Source organism: Macaca thibetana, chromosome 14 (assembly GCF_024542745.1).
Source record: "Macaca thibetana thibetana isolate TM-01 chromosome 14, ASM2454274v1, whole genome shotgun sequence".
Taxonomy (NCBI): Eukaryota; Metazoa; Chordata; class Mammalia; order Primates; family Cercopithecidae; genus Macaca; species Macaca thibetana.
The window spans coordinates 28,381,608-28,408,982 of NC_065591.1; the positions used below are offsets into that span (position 1 = coordinate 28,381,608).

The 27,375-nt window shown below is 39.3% G+C and overlaps 1 protein-coding gene across 18 annotated transcripts in view; it reads left to right on the forward strand.

Annotated features, from left to right (window-relative positions):
- COMMD9 (COMM domain containing 9) overlaps positions 1-27,375 on the forward strand; it is a 1,186,740-nt gene that overhangs the window by 590,072 nt on the left and 569,293 nt on the right. Inside the window, exon 1 of one of the 18 annotated variants that reach the window (XM_050759470.1) lies at positions 2,153-2,156. The exons of the other annotated variants lie outside the window; for them this stretch is intronic. The gene's annotated coding sequence lies outside the window, so the exon portion shown is untranslated. Of the gene's footprint in view, positions 1-2,152; positions 2,157-27,375 lie in introns of those variants that run through there. 18 annotated transcript variants of the gene reach the window in all.

Below are 27,375 nucleotides of genomic sequence, written 5' to 3' on the forward strand. Positions count from 1 at the left end.
TATGATGGTTACAACAGTATTTAAATAAGTCACTATACATGGTGCCTGGCATAGAAGCCACATGTAAGCACTAGCTCTCTCTTTTATAAAAATGAATATTGTTGATGTCCATTATGAATGGGGGTTGTGCAAATTTTCAAAGATGTGTCTCATTAAACAGACAAATCTGCCCATTCTTCATAGCTCCATCCATCCCCACAGCCTCCTTCAAATTTCAGAAGTACTCAATGTGCAAAGAAGCCTGCAGCATCTAGCTGTTGTTGCAATATCCACTATTTCTGCTACCTACCTCATCTCCATTCTCCCTGTCTTTCCAAGCCTCTCAGATTTAAAAGCCCACAGATGCTGCAGTTTCTATGAGCAAAAACACAAGGGTGTCTCCGGAATTGAGTACCCTCTGCTACATGGATCACGACTGTCCCTGGGATCTGGCACAGGTGACATTTGCTTGTCAGAGTGTCAGCACCTTTGCTATGGGTTCTAGTTCCCCTAAGGTCTGAGCTCGTTCTGATGTAGATGAAATTCATGAACAGAAGCCAGTGGACAGGAGCCAGGCAGCCTGGCTGTCAGGCACAAAGGCAGTTCCCCAGTGGTACCATCCTACTCCAGAACTGAGCCTAAGGCTGAGTAGTGGCTGAAAACAAGTTAAAGAATTCTGTGGTCCTGGAAGGCATTGATGGAAATGCCCTTTGATGGTTAATTTTAAATGTCAACTTGAATGGATTAGAAATACCTAGAAATTTGGTAAAGTATTAGTTTGGGTGCATCTGTGAGGGTGTTTCCCAAGGAGACTAGCATTTGAGTCTGAGTAGACTAAGTTGGGGGAATATCCACCCTCAGTGGGGGCAGGCACCAACTCATTAGCAGAGGTCCTTGATAAAACAAAGAGGAAAGATGAATTTCTCTCTCGCTCTCTCTCTTTCTCTCTCTCCCCCCACCCCCCATGCACCTCCCCCCCCCCAGCCATTTCTCCCTCTCCTGAGGCTGAGCTACATCTCTCTTCTCCTACGCTTGGATATAAGCTCTCCAGCCTTTGGACTTCAAGACTTATACCAGCAGCCCCCAGGTTCTCAGGCCTTCAGATTTGCACTGAGTCATGCTACCTACTGGCATCCCAGAGTCTCCAGCTTGCAGAAAGCCTTTCATGGACTTCTCAACCTCCATATTCACATGGGCCAATTCCCCCAATAAAGTCCTCTCATTTATCTATACAGTCATCTCTGAGTATCCATAAAGGATTTGTTCCAGGACAACCTCCCCCCACACACAGATACCAAGCTCAAGTCTCTTATATAAAATGGGGTAGCATTTGCATATATGCAGATCCTTTCCTATACTTTGTATCATCTTTAGATTACTTATAATACCTAATACAATGTAAATGCTGTGGAAATCATTATTATAATGTATTCTTTTCTATCTGCACCATTTTTTATTGTTTTCCCAAATAATTTTTATCTGTGGTTGTTTGAATCCACAAACACAAAGTCCATGAATATATGAAAATGGAGGGCCAACACTATATCTATCCTATATGTTCTGTCTCTCTGAAGATCCCTGACTAACACAGTCCCAAAGCCAGGACTTTGGGGATATGCAGAGTGGCTCAGGTACCAACCAATCAAATAGATTGACTCTGCTCCAGTGGGAGCAGAGTTGTTCAGGGATGTCCTTCAGACAAACCTGCTAATCATTAACCATTTAGATGACAGAATGCAGGCATATCAAGGAAATTCCAGGGATGAGTGGAAAAGGCAGTCTGAATGGCAGAAACACTTGAGAGAGGCAGCAGTTATTTGCCAACCAAGATGAAGGTGCTTCATGTTCTACCTACCCTACCATAGGACTACTTTTGTGTGTACCAGCTGAAGCTAAGCATAATTCTTGAAACCCATGCCCTCCATCCACACAACTTTCCAACTGCATCCCTCCAACCACAACTTCAGAACAGATGCCTACCACACAGATGTCCATGCAAGTGAACATGAGAAACTTGCGGGTAGCACAAAAATAAGATGCAGATCTTCCAAAATAAAAAGAGAAAGAAACGGAATCCAACCAGAGTATGTCAATCAAATTGCAAATGACTTTTAATGAGTCCCACATAGTCAAGCAGACTTTCCTCAGTACCTTTTTGTGGTGGTGGTGGTTGGGGGACAGGGTAAGGGAACTCAAAGGAGAGAACTAAGAATGAGATAATTTCTGTACTTCACTTAACCCTTGTTCAATGAGAGCTCCTACCCCTTGAGGCACATTTGACAGTCTGTTCAGACTCTCCTATTACCCAGTTTGGCTCTGCAGACCACCAAGAGAGTGCTTAGCCACATTCTGTCATTCTTCCAATCATCAAATATAAACCTGAGTACCTCCTATGCACCTGGCATTGTGGTAAGCAAAGGTGTAAGTAATCATAATCAGAGCAAAATAAAATAAATATAAAATAGGAATGTATGCAATATGGCTTGGAAAGGAAGGAGATAGCTTCATGGAGATGGTCTCTTTGCTAAGATTTAATTCAATAGAAAGACCCATTAGAATAGTGCTTTTGAGGGTCCTTGCATTGAATGCAAACAAACCTGGTGTATTAGTTGGGGTTCTCCAGAGAAACAGAACTAATGAGATACATAGATATGTAATTTATTATAAGGAATTGGCTCACGTGATTATGGAGGCTGAGAAGTCCCATTATCTGAAGACCCAGGAAGCCAGTGGTATAGTTCTGAGAACCAGAGAGCTTATGATGTAAGTTCCAGTTAAAGAAGGCTGATGTTCCAGCTAAAGTAGTCAGGCAGAGAGAGTAAATTCCCCATTCCTCTGACTTTTTGCTCTATTCAGGCCCTCAATGGATTGGATCATGCCCACCTACACTGGGGAGGGCCAATTGCTTTCCTTAGCCCACTGGTTCAAATGCTAATCTCACCTGAAAACACTCTCACAGACATACCAAGAAATAATATTTAATCTGGGCACCCTATGTCCCAGTCAAGTTGACACATAAAATTAACCGTCACACCTGGCATTAAAGTATTCACAACCAGGACATAGTACCAGTGTAATAGATAACTTATTTGAAGGAGACAGACAACTGAGCTGCCTTTGAACAACAGAGAATGTGTACATTTTAAGTAGATCTTTTTTTTTCTTGTTGAGACTGAGTTTCACTCCTGTCACCCAGGCTGGAGCGCAATGGTGCAATCTTGGCTCACTGCATACTCCGCCTCCCAGGTTCAAGCAATTCTCCTGCCTCAGCCTCCCAAATAGCTGGGATTACAGGCACCCTCTACCACGCCAAGCTCACTTTTGTATTTTTAGTAGAGATGGGGTTTCACCATGTTGGCCAGGCTAGTCTCGAACTCCTGACATCAAGTGATCCACCCGCCTCGGCCTCCCAAAGTGCTGGGATTACAGGCGTGAGCCACCATGCCTGGCCTAAGCAGGTCTTTTAATGTTTCCCTGGCTCTAGTCTTGCTCCTTTGCAATCCAGCAGAAGTGGCAATCTTTCCAAAGGATGGATCCAATGTGACTTTGCTGAAATTCCTCCTCCACTTGCCAGAACCCATCAAAAGCCCATGTGCAGCTTCCCAGGCTCTCTGCTAGTACTAGCCAAGTGTGCTGATCAACCTGCAGCTCACCTCCAGCTTCATCACCCTCCACACCTACATTCCAGCCACCCTGAGTTTCCCCAGAACAGTATAATGCTTCCTGCCATTGCACAAAGTATTCTCACCGCCTGGATGCTGTTGCATGCCTCACGTTTTTCCACATGTTGAAAGCTAAGTCTAAATTCAAGACCCAGATTAAATGTGGCCTCCTTGGGGAACCTTTCCCAGGCCCGAGGCAGAGGTAACACTCTATGCTGTATCTTACAAGCGCTCTGGGTTCTTCACTCCATTATAACTCTCAGGATGCTGGCTCCCCCGTGAGCACAGTAATGTTTTCATTTCTGAATGCCCAGTCCCTAACACAGGTATCCAAGCTTTTTTCTGCAAAATGCCAAATAGTAAATATTTTAGGCTTTGCAGGTCACACATGGGCTTCATAGCAACTACTTACCTCTGCCACTGTAGGGTGAAAGCAGTTATATACAATAGTAAAGGAATAGGCTTGGCCATGTTCCAATAAAACATTATTTAGTTTGCCAACAATGGGGCCCTAACAGAACCTCGGGCACACAGTAGATGTAGGTGAGTGACTAGCAAAGCAGGACCCCTCTGCCCTTTATTTTGAAGGGAGGGTAGAATCCAGCTCTGTTGATGGATAGCATTTCACCTTTCCCCTATACTAACTGAAATGTGAAGCCTGAAGTTTGCAAGAAGGGATGAAAATGTGCATAAGAGCAGAAAGGGTCTCTGAGAGGTAGTATCAAGATTGATCTCTTCCCTCTAAGGTGCAAAAGTATTCAAGAATCAAAACATGTGGGGGAAGACCTAGGGTGTCCCTGATTGAGGCCTATTAGCAGGAAATATCTAACAAGACTCTTGAGATAAAAATCACCATAAATCTGTGCCAAGACATTGTTTTTGGATTTGCCAAAAGGCTGAGCTCAGACCATCTCCAAACCACATATTTGAGCAACATATGTACTTACAAGTCTCAGACAATGTGTCGAGCTAATTGAAAAGTCTGGCTAGAGAAACCGTTCTCCTGAGTCAAGGCTGGCATTACGCACCTGTACCTGAGTATTACTTTGGACTGATTTTTCTTCCAATCCTTTTCACATTCTGCCACAAGTCAGTCTTCCCTCAAGCCCTGTGGACTGACCCCTGCGGTAGTCAGCCTTTCTATGAAGCACTAGGCAGCAGTTGCATGCACAGTAGAGAACAGGCCTGTGGTCAGAAAGACTGAACCTGGACTGACCATCTGGATTAACTTAGCATCCTGAGGTTCTTGTACTTATTACAAGAAGAGAATTCTCGGAGGAAAAACTGCATTTCCTGCTACTATAAGTAGATAGGATGCTGAATATTTCATATTGATGTATTCCTGTCAAATGACATCTATTTGCCCTAAAAAATTAATAATGCAAGATGGGCACGGTGGCTCATGCCTGTAATCCCAGCAGTTTGGGAGGCCAAGACAGGTAGATCACCTGAGCTCAGGAGTTAGAGACCAGCCTGACCTACATGATGAAACCCCATCTCTATTAAAAATACAAAAGTAAGCTGGGCATGTTGGTGGGTGCCTGTAAACCCAGTTACTTGGGAGGCTGAGGCAGGAGAATCACTTGAACCTGGGAGGCAGAGGCTGCAGTGAGTGAGCCAAGATTGTGCGATTGCACTCCAGCCTAGGTGACAGAGCAAGACTCCGTCTAAAAAAAAAAACTAATAATGTAGCCCCTCCCATTATAAAGTTATGAATGAATGAATGAACGAATGATGGAATACATGAACAGTACAAGAAAGGTGTCTGAAACAGAATTCCAAATCTTTGGCTTCAAAATGTTCTACATTAAACATCCCTGAGTACCTCCTCTGGCCTGACTTCCTACACATGCCTTATATGATTTTTTGCATCATGATGTGAAATACACAGCAAGCTGGTTACATGAGACTTGACATAGGTAATACCCTTTTAAATTGTTTTGCCTTTGATGAGTACAAGTTCCCACTTCATAGGCCCCTGCAATCCAAATATCACCACGGTCATACTTTTGGCACAGCATTCAATAGCTTTCCCAAAAACTGTAAAGATCAAACAAGTGACAGTGTTACATTTCATCGCAGTGCATCTCTCGAGTATAACCCAATTGTTTTTCTCAGTGGCCACGAAATCTGTCAGTCAGTCTCCACAGGCTTCTCTGAGTCACCCTACACCATCACTGCCCCAGCTCCAAAACCAGGAAATAATTTAACCAAGATCTTTCAAAGAAAATTATATAAATATTAAAAAGGCTGATCAGAACAGACATTTGATATTATGAGATTTGTAAATCAATTTATGAACTGTGTGATATATAGGTAGAGGAATCAAGAGGCAATAACCATTTTATGGGGGAAGATCATAAACCTGTCAACTGTTCTATCCCTATGTGCATAAGAGACTACTCTGGTGCCAAAAATTGATGCTGTCACAGATCTCGTACAACAAAGCTAATGCATTTCTAATTTTACTATTAGTACTGTCTTTTTAATAGTCCCTCTCCAAAAAAGGATTTCATTTCTTCTGACATTTCCAACATGGTTGTTTACACAGCTGAGTAGAAGTAACTTCCTCTCGGCGAGCCAGCAAAGATTTATGCCTCAATTTTGACACTCATTTTGCATCCCAGAATTCCTGAAATCAGCATTCCCAGGGCCTTTAGCATGTGTCTTTAATCACTGGTCTCTGGATCCCTCTCAGATGCTATTTGGTGTTTAAACACTCTTCTATTTTTCCAGAAAGTCCTATGAAATGCCATTCTGTGACACAGAAGTAGAAGAGCTCCCGAGATCCCATTGAAACATACAGGACAAATGTTTCATTACACAAAGTGTGCTGGCTTGACAAGAGTTTCTGCTGCATTCCAAATCATGGCTTAGGGACAGAATGCTACCAGCTTCCAGCAATATTTCCTATTTATTTTGGTGTTTTGACGGTTTCCCTATCTATCAGGCTAAGTGTATATAGGAGCCTCAGACATTCATACTTGCTGTTTGACCTCGGGCAACTCACTGCTCCACTTGGATGGAGGATCTATCTAAGCAACAGGGATATTGATACCTGCCATTCCACCTAACAGAATGTAGTATCAAATAAGAAAATAGATCTAAATGCATTTTACTGTACAAGTAAAGTAGAATAATATAGTAGATAGAATGGGGGCTCTGAAGCCAAACAACTCAGGTAAGAATCCTGAATCCCTTTTGTACAGCCAGAGATATTTACTTTCTCTCTCTGAGCCTGTTTCTTCACCCATACAAGGAGAAAATTATAATTTTCCTGTAGGATTCTTGAAAGCAAATGTGCCGCTGGGTATAGTAGGTACATAATACATGAGTTCATAATCAGAACACATTTATTATTATTCTCCTGCCTATAGGCATTTGCCCAAGCCCTTCTCTTCACACATCCACCAAAATGAAAGTGAAGTCCAAACCAGTGATCAAACAAGTGTTTCATGTATTGTCTTTCATGCACAACACACATATCTCAAAGCATTCTCCCAGAGGAATGGATCCACCATCCTATAGAGAAGGTGCTCCATGGAGGGAAGAGTATTGAACTAAAAAATCTTTTTTTGGAAGAAGGCCAGAGCATCAGTCACATCAAACCAAATGGACAGACAGCAACAGGGTTTACCATTTCCTTTGGAGGTGTCGAACAGGACTGAAGGGCTGCAAACAGCATCACTTAAGGACTCCTCAAAGTTTTCAAGTACTAGCCATGTTACACCACCATCTGAAATAGAAAGCATCTCATTAAGGGAACCTACTGTTAACGAGATAATGAAATAGAATGTGTAATTCATCTTTGGACTCAAACATACTCATGGCTATTTTGATATAGCTGCTTTAAGTCAATTTCCCTAACACATTCATAACGAATTATGATAAAGAGTTTATAGCAACATGTCAAAGCCAGTGTACCATTTAATGACATGAGATGCTATTTGCTCAGTAGCTGGCATCTGCATGTGCTGGAAAGCTGCCTCAGTGTCACTCTGAGGAAGAGCTGTTGTGATCCCATTTTGCAGATGGATAATTTGATAGCAAGCAATTAGCTAGGGTTACTTAATACACTTAAATATAAATGATATTAAGAGATTGTATTAGACAATCTGTAATATAACTTCTAAAAGCATTATTTTTCTGATTTCTCCCAAGTCATAACTGCAAAAAATACTGGATACAAATCTGAGTGGGTAAAAAACACGGAAACACAAATTAGGCTAGTGCTGTCCAACAGAAACTTCCTATGATGATGAGATTTTCTATAACTCACTGTCCATAACATCAGCCATTAGCCACCTGTGATTAGTGAGCATTTGAAATATGGCAAAACTAAAAAACTGAATTTTAAATTTCATTTTATGTTAATTCGTGTAAATTTTCATTTAAATAGACATATACTCCTGTTGGCTACAGTATTGGACAGCACATAGGCAAAAATGTGACTTTCCATGGTAAGTCTGGCAGAGGAATATCACAAAAGGAGGAATATCAGACAAGGAGGAATATCAGACAAGGAGGAATATCAGATAAGGAGGAAGCAGGAACTGGAATCCCTAGAATGTAAGGAACTGCTCTTTCATAGTCTGGATATAGTTCAAAAATTCCATGATAGAAGACCTAGACCAGGTGGACAGATTCCCCCTTTATCCGTTTCAGATAAGCCTACCTTTTTATCACCAACAAGGAAGCTTCTTACAATAGCCTCTTGGGTGAGAGTTCCATACATACAGAGTTACCATTAAATGTACCATTCAACTTGTGACACTTTTGATAGTTAGAATGGTCATTATTAATAATTACGCTGGGAAAATGAACAGACACCAGGACCATCCCAGGCAAACCTCGTCACACAGTCACCTAAATTTAGGAGATTCTACAAATGCACATTCTCTGGCACACAGGACCATAGAAAGTCCTTGTTTACAGTATTAGGCTATGCTCTACAAAGTATTTTACAGATTACAGTCCACAAACCGACTATGGAGTCACCTGGAGTACTTCTTAAAAATGCAGACAGGCTCCTGGGTTCTACCTTAGACCTAATAATCAGACTCTTTAGAGGTAGGGTTTCAAAATCTGAATTACCAGGTAATTGTTATACACAAACCACAATACAGAGAAAGACAGTATCTGAAAATTGTATCCTATGGAGCAAAATTCAACAGTCAGTAGACAAAGGGGTAGGGGCACTATTGTTTCTAAATTGTATTAATGATGCCATCTATGAACTATATTTGACAAGTATCATCTTAGACTATGTGTAAGCATACTCATGCTCAAAATGTTCTTCTAAGCAAAGGAGGAAGTAACAAAAAAGGACAATAAACTCTTCCCACTCTGATTCTTTATGTCTACAGATTCTTCCAATGTCTGCCTCCTGAGACAGATTACCATGGACATGCTGCAAAACCAAAACTGATTTATTCTTCCCAGTCTGTCCCAGGGTGGGCTATAGAGAGAAAGACTAAAACAAGCAAACCAATATATAACTCAAATAGAGGTCAGTGCTATGAAGAAATTTAAACATCCTGAGGGACACTAGAATGTAAAGCACACGAAGGCAGGAATTTATGTTGGTCTTGTTTACTGAGTTATTCCCAGTATCTGAAACATAGCAGGCATCCAATAAGTACTTGTTCTATAAACAGACATGATGAAGGGGCAGAAAAGGACTACTTTAGATAGAATAAATAGGCAATAACCTCTCAACTAAGAAGGTTCTTCCAAGCTAGGAAGACCCCAGCAAAGAACTTTTTGGCAGAAAAAATAGGAGCTACAAAGGCCTTGGGGTTGAAACAAGCTTGTCCTATTCCATGAACAAAGTCCTGTGGTTCAGCCTGGTGACCGAGGGAAGAGTGGGACTAGGTGATGTTAGTGGAATAGGCTGGCACCAGATCATATAGGATCTTTTGGGAAGCCAGTGCTTTTAAAGCAGAGGAGTAAGATGATCTGGTCTATGATTTGCAAGTTTACTTTAACTGCCCTGAGGAAAATAATGTGTGGGAACACACAAGTGGAAGTAGAAACACCACCTAGGAGGTTACTACAGGACAGCCAATAAGAGATAATGGAGACACAGACTAGGGTAGCAGGCAGAAGAGATGGAGAAAAGTGGGCAGATAAAAGACATATTTTTAGAGAAAGAGATGGTGATGGCCACTGATGGTTTTGATGTGAATAATAAAACAAATAGAGAATTACAGATAGATGGATCCAGGTTTCCAGTTTGAACAGTGAGCATTTTCCATGCCACATTTCAATGAGTTCTGGTCTTTCATGTGTTCATGTGCTCTGAGGACATGTCTGCACACATGCCTGGGCTAAAGGTGCCCTCTCAACCTCACCTTTCAGGAAAAGAAAAGGCTGAAACTTCACCCTGAGTATAGAAAGGTCCATACTGTAAATAATAAAGACACTTGCCAGGTGGAAATGGCAGTTTCAGTTTCCTTGTAGTTTTGGCTAAGAGGCCTCTCATCTCTCTTAATAGAAGAATTACGGCAACAAGTCGCAACAAATCTCACCCATGGGGATGTTCTCTCTCCTTAGTCACCTTAAGGAAATAGAATTTAGATTTTCAAAGTGCCAGTTGCTAGATGAGTACCAGGAAGTTGCTAGTATGGAGCTGGTTCTGAACATAATCCACAGAACAGGGATACTGGGCTGGTCTAGGTGGGATCCAGCAGGTAGCACCAAGATCAAATGGAGAAGGTGCCCAAAGCCATGTTCAAGACTGGAAACCAAGAATCTGTAGCTAAAGAAATGTCCAAAATTAAAGGATTCTGAAACATGAGGAGTAATCTCCAGGGTGACCCGATGGACTTTATTAGATGGCTTAAATACTTGCTGGGACCTCCCAGCTTTTCACCCATGCCTCAAAGTCACTCAGATCATCTAACTGACCATCATTTCAGCAATGAAAAAAATGAGAAGAGGATCAAAGTGTTTTCTATCAATACCAAATTAATTATAGAAAACTGCCTCTGTTTTTACATTGCTCATTTCATCACATCATAGTGTTTAAAGCTACATCTTCCAACGGAAATGAACAAAAGTGGATGCTGCCAATATGCCACCTTTGAGTATGAAAAGGACTCAGCTGATATTTGAAGGATGTTTCCACTGATTGCCTATTGTCATAGCATGAGATTAAAGGGGAGAGAAAGTATGGCTTGCGATTGTTACAGCCTTGATGAGAAAGGCCTCCAGTCACATCTTATTAATTTACTGTGGAACAGAATGTCACATTGACATTTCGAATTATCCTGTTGCTTTGTTCACAGAATTATATTGAGTTTAAACTCATTGAGTTCCTAGTTTGGCTATTTATATGAGCTACAACTCTAATCTTCTGATGTCTTGACCTGCACACAAGACCAAATTTTACTATTTATAAAAATGATTAATTGCCCAGTCTTAGGGGGCAAATAGATGTAGGCTCAAATATTCCTTGATCCACTTCCTAACTGGATCTTCTTGGGCAAGTGATTTATCCTCTCTGTGCCTTAGTTTCCTCATTTGTGATAAGAAAAGGAATATCTACCTTATGAGTTTCTAATGAGGATCAAATGAGATAATATATGAAAAGCATTTAAAACTATCAAAAATACAACTAGTAATAAAATAGCAACAACAATGAAAACAGTTAACATTTTCAGCACTCCCCAGTTGCCAGACCTTTACCTATATAACTTAAATATATTTACTAACGTATTTATCACAGCAACTCCTAAATTAGATACTGTAATTATTTTCTCCATTTTACAGATGAGGCAACTGAGTACTCAAAGTTTAGAATATGTGCCAAGAGTACAGCCCAGGCAATCTGGCTTCAGAGCCTGTGCTTACATACTCTGCTATTTGGCATCTATCTGGATTTCTTGACATAGGCACCCTTCCCAAATTTAGATCTCCAGCCCAGATATCACCCTGAAATCCAAGCTCACATATCCTATATCCAAATGCTTCCTCATTACTTTCCCCTCAATATCTAACAGACTCTCAAATTTCACAAGTCCAAACTCAATACAGTGTTAAATGAGTTCTTCATCCTTGCTCTGAAACCCACACTAGCCACGGTCTTCTCCATCTCGGCTTATGTCAGTTCCATCCTTCCAGAAGCTATTGGTCATTCTTCATGCCTCACTTACCCTCAAACTATACACCTACTCCATTAGAAGTGTTGCTACTACCTTCAAAATACATCCAGAAATCAATCACTTCTCACTATGTCCTCTATATCACCCTGGCCCAAGTCACCATCTATTGCAGGATCCCTGTGATTACCTCTTGATAGGTCCCTCCAAATCTGACCTGAGCCCCTTCATTCAATACTCAACTTCTCAATATCCTCCAATGTCTCTTAGTCCCAGCCAGGGTAAAAGTCAACACTTATACAATGTCCTCCAGGCCCTTAATGATCTGAGCCCACTATCATCTCTGACCTAGCCTCCTACTCCATCCCCTTTCACTTACTCTAGTCCAGCCATGATGACACCTGCTCTTTATGAAACACATTTGAAACACTGCCACCTCAGGGTCTTTACACTTACTGTTCCCTCTTTCTTGAATGCTGTCCTGCCAGATATTGACATAGCATCCTCTTTTACTTCCTTGTCTCTGCTCACTGAGGCCTGTGCAGCTAGCCTCCTCTGATTCTATACCCCTCATTTGCTTTATTTTTCTCCATCACTTTTATCACTACATAACATACCATGTATTTTGCTTTTTTCTTTACTACCTGTTTTCTCCACTAAAATGTAAGCTCCATAGGGGTGGGGACTTTCTTCTATTTTGCTCATTGCTGTGTCCCCCTATGCCCCTATGTCTATCTATAGACAAAGTTCACTATATATGTGATGAATAAATAAATGAACAGCTCCCCCCACCCACTGGGAGCTGAAGGACAAAAGGTAACATGCCATACATAATACAATGAGCCACCATGATGTCTTCCTTGTCCAAAGTATCCCTTAAAAGTATGTATCTTTCCTCATGTCTGATCTTAAAGTCATTTCTCTGATTAAGCCTTATTAATCTACAAATACTCTTGAGAAAGAAGACAATAATAAGGTATCATCAATCAATAGTACTTTAGTATAAATTGGTGTGTGGAATCTTCACCTTGTGAATTACCTGAGAGCAAGTTCAGATAGAAGTAAAAAAGATGACTAAGGAAGACAGAAGTATTAAGGGACTGACCTGATGTCAATGACCTGATATTGGGAGTGTGGGGAGCGGTGGAGGAGGGAAGTGTAAGCACCAGCAGAGGGAAGGAGGACACTGGAAGGAGAAAGGAATCTCTTTCCTACAGATTTGCCTTGGGCTGGTCCAGAATCTTCAGAAAGAAATCTTAAGCTGCTGGTGCCTCCTCTCAGGCCTAAGTGAGCACCCTGAATTTTTCTTTTTCTTTTTCTTTACTCTTTTGCTTAGCTGCAAGTCACAAGACTTAATATTCTCTCCTTTTCCCTGCCAGGCTACCACACCTACCTTACCTCTCAGTGTTTCTCCTCCACCAATTATTGGCAATGATGCAGAAGAACAAGTCCCCGTCTCCCATGACACAGGCCCCTGAGAGTTCAGTCCCTTTGTCAGCCTAGCATAGGACACATGTCCTTAAGCTGACTATGTATTAGAATCACTTAAGGAGTATATATATATATATATATATATGTGTGTGTGTGTGTGAGATAATATATGAAAACCATTTAAAACTATCAAAAAGACAACTAGTAATAAAATAGTAACAACAATGACAATATATAAACTATAGATAGATGATAGATAGATAGATAGACAGATAGATATAGAAGATAGATAGATAGATAGATAGATAGATAGATAGATAGATAGATAGATAGATAGATAGATAAAGAGAGAGACATTTTTTCTTTACTTATTCAGGGGACAGACCAAAGAACTGGTAAATTTCCCAAGTGATACGAAGATGTTGCCAGAGTTGAGAACAACCAGGGTGGAGTAAGCCAAGTCCACACAAAGAAAAACTGGGCTCAACTAAGACCTGGCCCCAGCTCTCACTAGGTATGACAATAGCAAAGTCACTTCATTTTTCTGAATAGGAGTAACTGCTTATTTATTTGGGTTATTATAGGAATTAAATGAAGTTATGTGAAAGTGTTTTATAAAGAGCTATATTACTGTTGGGTGCAGAGGAAAATTTTGGAGAACACCTGAATAAGCAAAACATAGAGCAACCCAGGAAATTCCAATTAAATAGCTACTTTCCTAACTAACAGCTATGACTACACAGGGAAAGGGTCTCCACACTGGGACACAGGATGCAGAATCATGCAAATACGTTGTCGATACTCGTGGTATCAACAATATTGACTTTTTAATTACCAAAGTATCTACATTTACTATATAAAACATAAATAATACTGTAAAGAAAAACAGAAAAGAAACTAAAATTACCCATAATATAACCATCTATGAATCACCATTATTGATATTTTCCAAAACTTTAATGCATAACACAAATATGTAAGATAAAAGTCACACCAGACATATTGTTCGATGATCTCCTTTGCTCACTTGATATAATATCAACATATTTGAATATCAATGAGTACAGTTCTTCACATCATTGTCCTAATGGGTACATTAGTAGCCAGTTCCTGAGAATTTATCACTTAGGCTATTTCCAATTTTCCCTCTCTTACAAACAATTCTGCAGTACATCCTTGCACACATATCAATGCTCACTTGTCAAATTGTTTTTCTAGAATAAATTACAAGTAGCAAAGTTGCTCAAACAGAAGATAAGAAAAACAAATACAATTATTTGGTTTTATTACAGAAATACAGGATTTTAAAAAATTCAAACAATATTTGTCACTTGCTGATTAAAATCTACATTCTCGTGGCTAGATGCAGTGACTTATGCCTATAATCCCAGCACTTTGCAAGGCCAAGGTGGGTGGATCACTTGAACCCAAGGGTTCAAGACCAGCCTGAGCAAAATGGCAAAACCCCATCCCTAGTAAAAATACAAAAAATTAGCCAGGTGTGGTGGTGCACGCCTGTATTCCCTGCTGCTCTGGAGGCTGAGCATGAGAATCACCTGAAGCTAGGATGCAGAGGTTACAGTGAGCCGAGATCATGCACTCCAGCTTCAACTGGATATATAATAATACAAATATATATATTTATATAATAGAATATATATTTTATATATAAAAATATAAAATAATTTTTTATAAAATTTTAAAATTTAAATTTAAAAATTTTATTTTAAATACTTTATTTTAAAAAATTAAATTTAAAAATCTAAAAATTTAAAATTTTTATATAAAAATATAAATATATTTTATATATATATATAAAAATACATGTTCTCCTCTACCTGGGCATAGGGCCTAAACAAAATCTGCAGCCTCTCTTGAGTTTGGTTGAGGCCATGGGACTAAGTTTTAGGCAATAGGATGTTAGCAAAAGTGGTGGAAGACATGCATCAGCCTGTTCTACTTCTCAGGCAATTTTTTTGGTCTCACTGACCTCCTTTGTTGTTGGATGACAATGCCAAGGATCATTTTGAAAGCTATATGTTGAAGATGGCAGAGACTCCATCAGCCTGGATTCCTGAATGACCGTGACAAGCATAGCCCATCCCATGCTAAACTGGAGCAAGCCTAGATTATTTACCTAAACAAGAAAGAAGATTCTATTGTGTTTGTATATAACACAATAGCTAACTTAAGAGTTTTTTATTTATAAACATTTATGGAGTACAAATGCAATTTTGTTACATGCATAGATTGGATAGCGGTCATGTCAGGGATTTTAGGGTATTTATCACCCAAATAATGTACATTGTACCCATGAGGTAATTTCTCATCATCCATCTCCATCTCAGCCTTCTGAGTCTCCACTGTCTATAGCTCCACTCTCTACATCCATGTGTACACTTGTTTTAGTACCCAGTTACAAGAACATGCAGTATTTGACTCTGTCTGGCTTGCTTCACTTAAGAAAATGACCTTCAGTTCCATCCATGTTGCTTCAAAAGACATGACTTCATTCTGATACGGCTCTGATGACTGGAGGAACACTAGGGTCTGCTGATAGGATTAATGACATGGGCACACGTGGAGTGGTTTTAAGGAGGGAAAAGTTTAACAGGCAAGAAAGAAGGAAGGAAGAAGAAAACAGGTCGCCTGTACACAGACAGAGGGAGGGGGGATTCCAACAAAATAAAACCCCATGTGCGGTAGAAAAGTCGCTGCTTATATTAGGATGCTGGAGGGAGAAGGCGGTGTCTGGTTTCCATAGGGCCCAGAGGATTGGTTTAACCAGGTGTGTCATTCACGTAGCCAAGAACTGACACGTGAAATGTCACTCCCACTGTGACCTGTTTATATGCAATGGGCCCTCCCACTGTGACCTGTTTATATGCAAATACAGGGTGCCATGATGTTCTACACACGTGGAGATATGTAGGGGTGGCCACGTTGCCAGGCACACTTAGGGGCAAGGGCAAGAAGAAGACAGCGGGAATCACCAGGTTTGGGTGGACCCAGTTTCTAATGGCCCGGCATCTGCATATCAAAGCTTGCCTGCCCAGCTCTAAGAGCTGGGGCTTTCCTACTAGACAAGAAACGTTTCTGGAGCTGCTTTAAAAGAAATAAAAACTTCCCAAGGACCTCTTTTGCTCTCTATCTGCCTAAAATAATGTCTTCATAACTCCTGTAACAATTTCTTTTTATGGCTGCATAGTATTCCATTGTGTATATATGTATCCCCATTCTCTTTATCCAATATTTGTTGATGGACTAGTGTATTTTTGTCATAGAAATTCACCCTCTTTAATTATACAGAAATATATGCCTTCAAGTGGCATAGTGCCATAACAAAACTCTAACATACGGGGCAATGGCTTAGTGACCAAGTAGCATGGGGTGGGGAAACTCTTAACAGAGTCTCAACAGTTGGAGACCCATGATATATGGTGACAAAGAATTTGGTAAAACCTGTCTTGGAAGGCAAGCCAGGTGCCTCCCATGCTTGTAGCTATGGGGTAAGTGATCAGAAAAGAGATGTTAGGAGAGTATGTTGACTATTACTTGTTGCATTTAGGAAGGATTTACAAGAAATAAATGAGTTCAAGAAAGAATTGGTTGATTTGCAAGCAGAAATGAAAGATAATGGAGAATGTCCAGAAAATCAGGCTTTGCAGAACTGAAAAATTTAACCACTACTGAACAACAAATCATAGGAAATGAGACTGAAAATACGCCTTGAAGCCTCCATCAATTTCCGTTAGTTAAACAGAGGTATTTGACAGTATGGCAAGCACCATATTAAATATGTCTCCTTTCCACCTAAGCCCGTAGTTTCAAATGGCTGACAAAGAACCACCAGTAAGTTGAGGGAGAGAGGCACTGGGTTGGGAAATGAGGAAAGAGAAAAGGTTTAAGCATTGTGTCTTAGGAAAGAATTTAGGTACGGTTACACTCACATGGAACTCACTGAAAGCAAATAGATTACCAGGCAATTAAATATTTAAGGAACTGATATTGCCAAATAATCCTGTGCCTAAACTGAAAAGGCTTTAACTATTCAAGCCTTTAAAGAATTCTTAGGCAGGCCCTGTTATTGGCACAGCAGAAAGCAAGATGAGAGTACCGTGCAACCCCTGAGGAGGGTACATTGCTGGTTCTCAATTCACGCAGGGTCATGGAGGATAATGGACAAGGAAGATGCACCTACAGCAGGGAACCAGGGTCATTCAGTAGACACGGGATTTCCTCCAGGATGGCAGAATCAGGATTTATTTCAGGAACTTTCCCTACCATCAGGAAAGGGGGACTTCACAAAGCTCAACCAGCTGGTTCTATCATTGCCATGAACCAGTGACTCTTCTCATTCCTGAATGGGAGTTTTTACTGTGGTTTTCTTGCTGCAGGTCCACCACTATTTTGTGTGTGTGTGTGTGTGTGTGTGTGTGTGTGTGTGTTGCCAATGGAGGGATGAAAGGGGAGAGAGAATGCATCTTTTTAATATGCAGGTCACCAAACCACTAGAGACCACATCTGGATATGATTAAGAAGACTGTGCATTACCCAGGGACCCTTGCCTTTGAATTTTCTATGGAATTTAGATGAAACTTTTTGTTATCTTCCTTAAGAAAGACGGCAAGTGTGCTCTCTATGTAGATAGAAGGGAGCACTACAAAACCTGACTCTGGTAGAAACTTTTAGCTGTTCACCAAAACCTTTGTTGTCCTCTTCTTCCTGGGAATACAGCTAGATTCCATTTCCCAGCCTCTCTTACAATTAGATGTGGTCACATAACTGAGTTCTAGTAAATTGAATATGAGCAGAAATGCCATTTTCAAGCCTGTCCTTTAGACACACACATACCGACACACACCCCCACACACAGAGACACACTTTCGCCATGTGCCACATACACCATACCACACACCTCCAGTGATTAATCTTCTATGCTCATTTTTCTTCTGCCACCTTGGTGTCAATGCCCAGGGACTGAATGTGACATCAGTATCCAGGGCAACCTTGTAAGCTGCATGTTGAAGATTGATCTCTGAATGACTGTGTGTGAGGCAGAGCTTCTTTGTACCCTTCCTCAGTGTCTAGGAACTACTTTGGGTTTGTTACACAAAGAAAAACTAAACCTCTATGTTCTTTGAGCCATCAGCTCTATTTGGGTATACTTGTTACAGCAGATAGCCTACCCTACTAATATAATTAAAATGCACATAAATTATGAAAATGAAAGCCCATGTCTTTACCTAATTATAGTCCTTGGAATGACTGACTTCTAACACCATTGTGTACTCCTCTAAGATTTTTCTTCACGTGTATGTATGCATACATAACTACAATTGAGATCACACTATGGACATTATTCTGAGATACTTTTAAAGAGTTTGAGTATCAATTTTATATGATATACATTAATGTGGCTAGCTAGCACTCTATGCCTTGACTAAATAATAATTATACATTTGGGGCCAACAAAAGCCTTGCGATAAACCTATAAAGCTCTTCAGTCTTTTAAAAAAGCACTTTGCTTGAAACTCAGCAAATGAGATATACAGAAAAAAGAGTATTAAACACTACCCAGAAATATATAGAAATAACAACTTCTTTCCCAGTGACTGAAAGGAAAAGCAACAGCAAAACTTTACATGTGATTATTAAAAAGCAGACACCATCCATCTGGCCCTCTATCATTAATCTTGTGAGTATATTTTTTACCAATAAGCCTAGGATCTCACTATAGACAAAAGCCACCAGACTCGGCATTTAATGCTCTCTTAGAAGTACAGGTGCTGGTGAGCAATTGACATGTTACCAGGTGTTTTCCTTGGTTCTATATCCTTCTTATTTATAGATATTTTCAGACATTCTTCACAAAAAAAAAAAACAAAAAAAACAAAAAAAACCACACTGAACACAGAGCTAGTACATGGTAAACTATTTCAGTCAATTATTGTCTCAGAAGGTAGTACTTGCCTTGAAATTCATAGAATAATACCACTTTCCTGATGACATGTCTAACGAAGCTTAAGAACACTTGTGCCATCTTCCAATTTTTTAAAGGTCAACTGGTTTTGCTCAATCACTATTCACATTTTCCTATAAGAGCACACAGCTCTGACTGCTCTGAGCCATCCTTCACATGCCACTTCACTGGCTGGTCCCTCCCAACCTCCCTGCACATAGGTCTGAGCAGAATGACCCTCTTCCGTGTTCCCACAGCATTCTGCCCATGCCTCTATCCAATGAATCAGACTTATTTTTGTCATTATCATTACATGTACGGAGAACCTACGTGTCAAACACTATGCTAAGCATCTTATTGGCATTTTCTCATTCAAATCTAATAACCTATGTTGTAATATTCAGTAAATACCTAGTATCAGAACCAAGATTCAAAGTCAGGCAATCTAATCTAAGAGATCATATTCTTAAAAATCCGTGATAATAGTTGGTTTTCTTGCCTCTCTTTCTTTCATCCACAAACATCTATTGATCAACTATTATGGATCAAGCTCACATTCACAATACATTATAAGCACCTTGAAATAAAAGACATTTTCTAAATCTTAGCATTTCTAGTGTTCAGTACCATACCTAAAAAATAATTGCTGCTCAATAAATTTGTGATACATCACTAAATGTAAAGGCACCTAGCCTGTTCTCTACCCCACCTCTATAGTCAAACAGGAAGACAAGAAAAACCTTGCTGAAACACAAAGGAATGGGCTGGCATCTTCTTGCCACTAAAATACATTAAAAAGAGGCTGAACCTCTGCAGGTTAATGTTCTTGATCTTTTAAAAATCGAAGTAGACATACAATTATAAAGACTGTAACTCATTTTGTTCTAGAGTCTTCAATATTATAATATGTTGGTCCTCTAAAACTCTATGCTCTATGTTTTTCAGTCTTTTAATGGTCCAGAGAACACAGAGATCATTCAGGGTTCAAGTTGAGACAGGAAAATCTATGAAACAGGAGGGACTTAAGATAGATTTTGAAGAATGGGTAGGATTTGGATCAAAGCCAAAGATGTGGCACTTTCCAAGCCAGGGAAACAATTAAGTCTATGGGAATAGACATAGTTATGGTTAGTGTGGAACTAATCTAACTAAAATGAAGACTAGAAATCTATAATGATGGGAACCTAAGGAGATGATGAGGTGGAGGAAGATAGATGATGATGATAGATAGATAGATAGATAGATAGATAGATAGATAGATAGATAGATAGATAGATACATAGATACATAGATACATAGATACATAGATACATAGATACATAGATACATAGATACATAGATACATAGACAGACAAAGTGGGTTCTGACCTTAAAAGAGACTTACAATGCACAAGTTGGAATTAATGATCTATTTTTAGTTTATAAACAAAAAGTGACATAATAAAAGGAGTATTTTAAAAACATATTGGCTTGGCAACCATTTGCAAGATGGATTTCCAAGAAGGGCTCCCTTTTTATCCTGTGTCTTTTTTCTCACTTGGGCTAAGGATAGGCAATCTCAAAATGATTGCAATTCAGGGGAAAGAGCCAGTGGAGAAACTGGCCACAGAAGTTAGGTTTCAACTACAAAAACTGGAGCCTCCTTACTTTGAGCCTGCATATCCTGTTCCTTGGCAAAGAAACAATGTCATCTAGGGAGGAATGCCTTTACATTAGGCAGTCCCTCCATAGTGGGTAACCACTTTACTGGCTCTCTTTTGCCAGACAGTAGCATCCTCACTCAAAGGCCTGAAGGAGCATTTCCTAGGAATTTTTTCCAGAATTGTTCTCTACAATGAAGCATTCCACCCCTTGTTCCTAGTGAAGAACTGGAACAGCACTGCCCACAAACACCCATAATCAGACATGTTCCAAAACCACAGTCACTATCTGGATAGCTACTGGTATTCTCCAGTAGTTCACACCTGCCTCCAGAAGGAAGCCAAATCCCTCCATATGGCTTTCAAGACCTTGGTAAAGTTGTCACCCACTCTCCAGCTCAGTATTAACTCACAATCAGGACTCTGCCTCACAGACTGTCTTCACCAGCCAAGCTCATTAGTTCATGGAGCAGTAGCCCCGTGTCTGCTGCCTATCTTTTGTGATGTGGCCCTGCTCTGAAGTTAATCCTCATCTCCTGACCCCTCCTCCCTTACCCATCCTTAGCAATCAGTGTTCTTTCACTGCCCAGGCCCACAGGAATCTCCACTTCCTTTAAACTCCTAATGAAAGTATTGTGTCTATGAATTTCTTAGGCACTTTAAACTTTCATATAATTCCTTAACTCTTCTTGTGAGTATCCTTTCCTATCAATTACATTGCATTTGGCAAAAACCTTGTTGAAAGCTTTCATATCCTTCACAGACCCAAGCACCAAATAGGTGCTCAATAAATACTCTGAAGTGAATTTATGATGACTAATTATTCATATATGTATTTGATGAAATGGCAATGGGATAGCAGATTTGAAATGGGTAATTCATCATTTCTTCTACTATGTTACATTACAGAATTCTAACTATAGTGACTCTTGGTATTATATACAGTTGTTCAGAAAATCAGAATGCAGTTTTAGCTCAAGGATTTAGTTTGCCTGAGACTGAATGTAAGTGATGATATTATTCTAAAGCAACCATACATTGTACCTCGAAATAACTATTTTTGGACCCTGCTCGTTAATGCTCAGCACAGCTAGCTGGGAAGACACATCAAATCAGTACAAATCTGACAGTCCATTTTTCACTACCATTCTCTTCATCTATTGCAAAACAAACAAGGATTTGCTAAGCTGAGTTTGCTTCTCAGTGAAAAAAGCCTGGTAATAGTAAAATTTCTCTAAAAACACCTATGCTTCTTCAAACCCTGAAGGATGTATCACATCCACACTCATTGCACCCAGGAAAGAGAAAAAAGAAAACAGATGCCATTTAAAAAAAAAAACAAAAAACTGAAATGCAGTAAACTACCTAAGCCACAAAAAAATTAAAAGTTGGGGATTGTCTATTAAAATTACAGAAGGATCACTTGCTTTACAAAAGATGTATTTTATAAATACATCAAATTCTTGGCATTTTGGATATAATAATCATTGTCTCAATCACTGCATTAACAATCAAACACAAATAATGTGCAGTAATTTGTCATGTTGTTGAGATACACATCTGAGTCATACATGCTGAAGTGATTCTTATTTACCGCCTGATTTCATTCAATGTCAGAAACAACTCTGTCAGGGAGGCATTATAACATCCCCACTTTACAGACTTTCAAGAAAAACATGCAAAGTTTATGCTTTATTGGCTTTCATAAATTTGAGCATTCCTGAGGCTGCCTGCTCTGTTTCAGTGCCAGTCTGATTCCCCAAGAGTAAAGCATCTCAGACACAAGTTTTGTTTAATAATGTTGTCTTTTGTTGGCCTTTGGATCTGTAATAATTTACCAGGCTTTTTTCTCCTCTACCCACACTGAGATTGATTGCCTCATAGGAGGTGCTTCATTTTATTTTGTTCATTAACAAAATTCCCTCTATTTCTGTAAAGCTGCCATCTGATTCTCTAAAATTCACAAACAAAATTGGCATGTGGTGGTGGCAAGAGACTGGCAGAGAGGTATATGGAAGAATGCCAAGGGAACAAGTCCCACAGTTCCAGGTCAGGCCCTTGACAAAGATGGATGCTTTTCATCCCCTGCTTACTTTAGCTTCCGTAAAGTAATTTCAGTAACTTTGGCCAATTACTGAAAGTTACTGTGAAGAAATGCAACAGAGGTGGTACAGTCTTTTAATTGGCCAAAGTTTGGGCAAATAGTCTAAATGGGATCTTAACCAAAACTGAAAAACAGAAAAAAGAAGGGAAGAAAGTATTAAAATGAAAGAATTAATCTTTCTGGCTCCCCAAGAGTCTTTCCAATGTAAAAGTCCAGTTTTTTATGTTGTTATGTTCTTAAAGACACTCATATGTCAGGAGTATCTGGGGGCACCTAGATACATTAATAATATATAAACCCTTCACCAATCAAGGATCTAGAATTTTAGAAATACAATACAAGAGTAAAGATGAAAGTCAAAATATCATTCATTAGTGGTGTATATGGATCAAAGGAGGCAGTTTGTGTGAGAGCCAAATGTGCCAAGTCATTCCCTATCCAAACCCATGGCCACACTTGAGACAGAACACCCAAGAGGAGTGTCAGTCCTTAAGGCTGACCAGCCATTGCGTCTCACTGAGAAGAATAGGAACCACACTCAGGACCTTGGATAGATTCTCCGCAAACAATCAAGAAACCTGTTGCCTTCTAACCAGGTTCACACTACCCCTCTCTCAGGAGGAGACTGAGGAGTAAGGTAAGAGGCCACAGGAGTATGATTTGGAAAAAATCACTCTTCGTAAAAATCAAGGGGAGAGAAGGGCCATCTCTACCAGATGCGACCTGTCACACCTCAGCACATTTGCAACCCAGAGAGCAACTCTATTAGTCCCTCCACAGCTATCATCCTATGAAGGGGCAGATATAGCTGGATCCCAGGGCTTCACAACTATTACCTCCCCTTGGGGGCCATATAAATCACACTCACTATATACCCAGTAGCCTCTGGGAAAAGATGAAAATGGAGGAGATATGAAACTTACAAATATGAGAACCTTAGAATCTACTTTTACCTTAAGGAAGTATTCTATTTTCTGGATTGGGCTAAATAAATTTGCTTTAGCCCACCCAAAATGTAGGACTCCTATGGGATATTATTAGTCAATAAAGATAGAAAAAAATACATTTTCTCTGTATATCCAAGTGTGGAACAAGGAAATTTGCAACTACTAGATATAGCTTACAAAACCAAACACATTATAAAACAGAGCAATAAAAGTTAAAATAGACCAATGAAATTAAAATGAATAAAAAGTACATATAACTAGACTCCTGAGATAGTTAATTACCAAAATTGATCACAAAACTTTGCTTCAAGCTTGCTAGAAACTGAATCAAAATGAATTCTTAGCATCTGAAAAAAAAGTATGCAGTTCAGTCAGTCAATTCATGGATGATTCCTCCTCCATCTATTAATTTGCAGTTTCATTTTGAAAGCTGTGATTTCTTAATCTAGAGGTTTAAAGGAAATAAAATTTGTAGACCAAGATTTAATAGTGTAGAACAAACTCCTCGACTTTAAGCTAGAAATCTCAGGAAGCTGAATTAACATTTAGGCCACTAGGGTGCAATTTAGAAAATTATTGCTTCATAGGCTCAAATATAGTAGTACCCCAATGGAATTAAAGATTACAACTAAGTCTCTGCTTTATTAAATTGCACCTTGGAGTCCTGTAGTATAGGAGTCCTGTACTATTGGGTAGTACCCTTCAGGTACTGGAATTTACCTGTTTGTTGTTACTCTCCATGGAACTAAAGGTAATTATCTACTAGCATGAGCTTAGAAAACAAACAATTTTTAACCAATCCTGAAGGAGAAAAGAAAGAGACATGAATTCTATTAGAATGAACAAATATTTCTTCCCTATTTTGGTCCTTACTGTATAATATTTTGTGAATCCAAGCATAGTAGATTATTTTCTAGAAGTGAGTTAACATTTTATGTACATTAAAATATTAATTGGTAAACTCAAATGGATTTTGTTTTTGTGTTTTGGGGTGCCATAGGATAATGAGATCAATTTATTTCCTGAATCTAGGATTCCTTAAAATAACCCTTGAACCCACGCATGAACTCTGAAAACTTTCCTAAGTACAAAATACCTTCACTGTCCAATATGGCAAGAATAAGCCAATATGCTTACTCAAATTTAAATCTAAATGAAGTAAAATTTTAAAAGATTAAAAATCCAGTTCCTCAGACACTCTAATCACATTTCAAATAGTCAATAGCCACATGTAACTAATGACATCGGCGTAATGGCCTGAATTGTAAGTAACCTTCTAAGGCCCTAACTAGAAGTACAATAATACAAGACAATGTTTTGCAGATTCATCTTTGCTCATATTTCCTTCCCTCCCATCTCACCAAAAGGGCAAAATTGCTCCTCAAGTAACTGTCATAACTGTTCTCATTACCTTACCTTCAGATACAGGCTGCAAGAGAAAAAATTCACATAGACGACCTCTAAAGAGGACATCAGAGGTAACTAAGGCACCAGCGGAGGGGAAATTCCAGGAACAAATAATTAAAATCCAATGAAATAGGAGTTATAATAAAGTTACAGAAATAAGAACCCCTGGGGGATGGGAGTTCATGAGAAGGAGTAACAGTTTAACTAGGTCTCAAGTAGAATTAGTGCTTCCCAAAACCAGAAAGGACAGGATAGAGGTGTTCCAGATGATTTCCAGATGAAAAAGACAGCTCATGTGAATGCATAGAGATATCAAAGAGTGAGACGTATCGGGACTAAACGAAACTAAATCGTGGCATGAAATTACTGGGGGAAGGATAGATGGAAGGAGCTGAAATTAGAATCATGAGTGGGAGCCAAACTGAAAGCATGCCATCCTATGGGGGTGGGGCTTACTCTGCAGGGGCCAGGGAATTGGTGAAGGTTTTGGCATATTGCACATTTATGCTTTGAAAAAAAGGAAATGTTTGTTGACAAAATAAAAATGATCAAATACATATAGGATAATTTTTTTAAATGTTGGACATTTATACCACATGGCAACTTACTACCAGATGCCAAATAGAAGTAATGTTCCTATACACATATTCACACTTCTATAAATATACATATAAACATATGTATAGATTATCAAAAAATAAATATAACTATAAAATGCTAGTGAAGCTGTATGGGTGTGTGGGTATGTAACCCAGACTTCCACACACACATGAACGTACATACAAACACACACACATACACAGACACACTGATTAAGTGCTTACTCTATGTCAAGGGCTGTGTTAACTACTATTGCTATTTTATCTCATTTTAACACTTAGCAAGTACCTCAGAGTATAGGAGCTACTTTCTCTATTTTAAAATTAGAAAATTATGGCCCACATAGGTTGTTTATCTTACCCAAAAACAGACAACCAGGAAAAGGTAGAATCAAACATTGAAGTCAGACATTTATGATTTTTTAAATTATACTTTAAGTATGATTATAATTTAAGTTCTGGGATCCATTTGCAGAACGTGCAGGTTTGTTACATAGGTATACATGTGCCATGGTGGTTTCCTCCACCAATCAACTGGTCATCTACATTAGGCATTTCTCCTAATGCTATCCCTTCCCTAGCCCCTCACCCCTGAACAGGCCCCAGTCTGCGATGTTCCCCTCCCTGTGTCCATGTGTTCTCATTGTTCAACTTCCATTTATGAGTGAGAAGATGCAGTGTTTGGTTTTCTGTTCCTGTGTTAGTTTGCTGAGAATGATGGTTTCCAGCTTCATCCATGTCTCTGCAAAGGACATGAACTCATCCTTTTTATGGCTGCATAGTATTCCATGTGCATATGTGCCACATTTTTAAGCCTGTGCTTTTATCTTGTAGTCAATATTACCTTCCTGTCTAATATAACATATTTGATTCACAAGGGCCCAGGCCCGGCAGTCTTGAAATATGCTTAGTAGAATTACATAAAATACAAAAAAAAATTAAAAATAAAGAAAAACTTTGATAAAGCTTGAGTTCTAATACACTCATCATATCTCAATAATGGCTAGGGATAATGAGATCAATTTACTTCCTGAATCTAGGATTCCTTAAAATAACTCTTGAACCGACACATGAACTCTGAGAACATTCCTATATACTATATATCTTCACTGTCCAATATGGCAAGAATAAGCCAATATGCTTATTCAAATTTAAATCTAAATGATGTAAAGTTTTAAAAGATTAAAAATCCAGTTCCTCAGTCACTCTAATCACATTTCAAATAATCAATAGTCACATGTCACTAACCACATGGGCACAATGACTTGAATTGTAAGTTCCCTTCTAAGTCCCCAACTAGAAGTACAGTAATATAAGGAAATATTTTGCAGATTCGTCTTTGCTCACATTTTCTTCCCTCTCATCTCACCAAAAGGGCAAAATTGCCCCTCAAGTAACTGTCATAACTGTTCCCACTACCTTACCTTCAGATACAGGCTGCAAGAGAAAAAATTCACATAGACCTCTAAAGGGGTATCAGAGGTAACTAAGGAACAAGCTTTGTAGCCAGCTTATGAAGGGGAACACAAGAAGAAAGTAGTC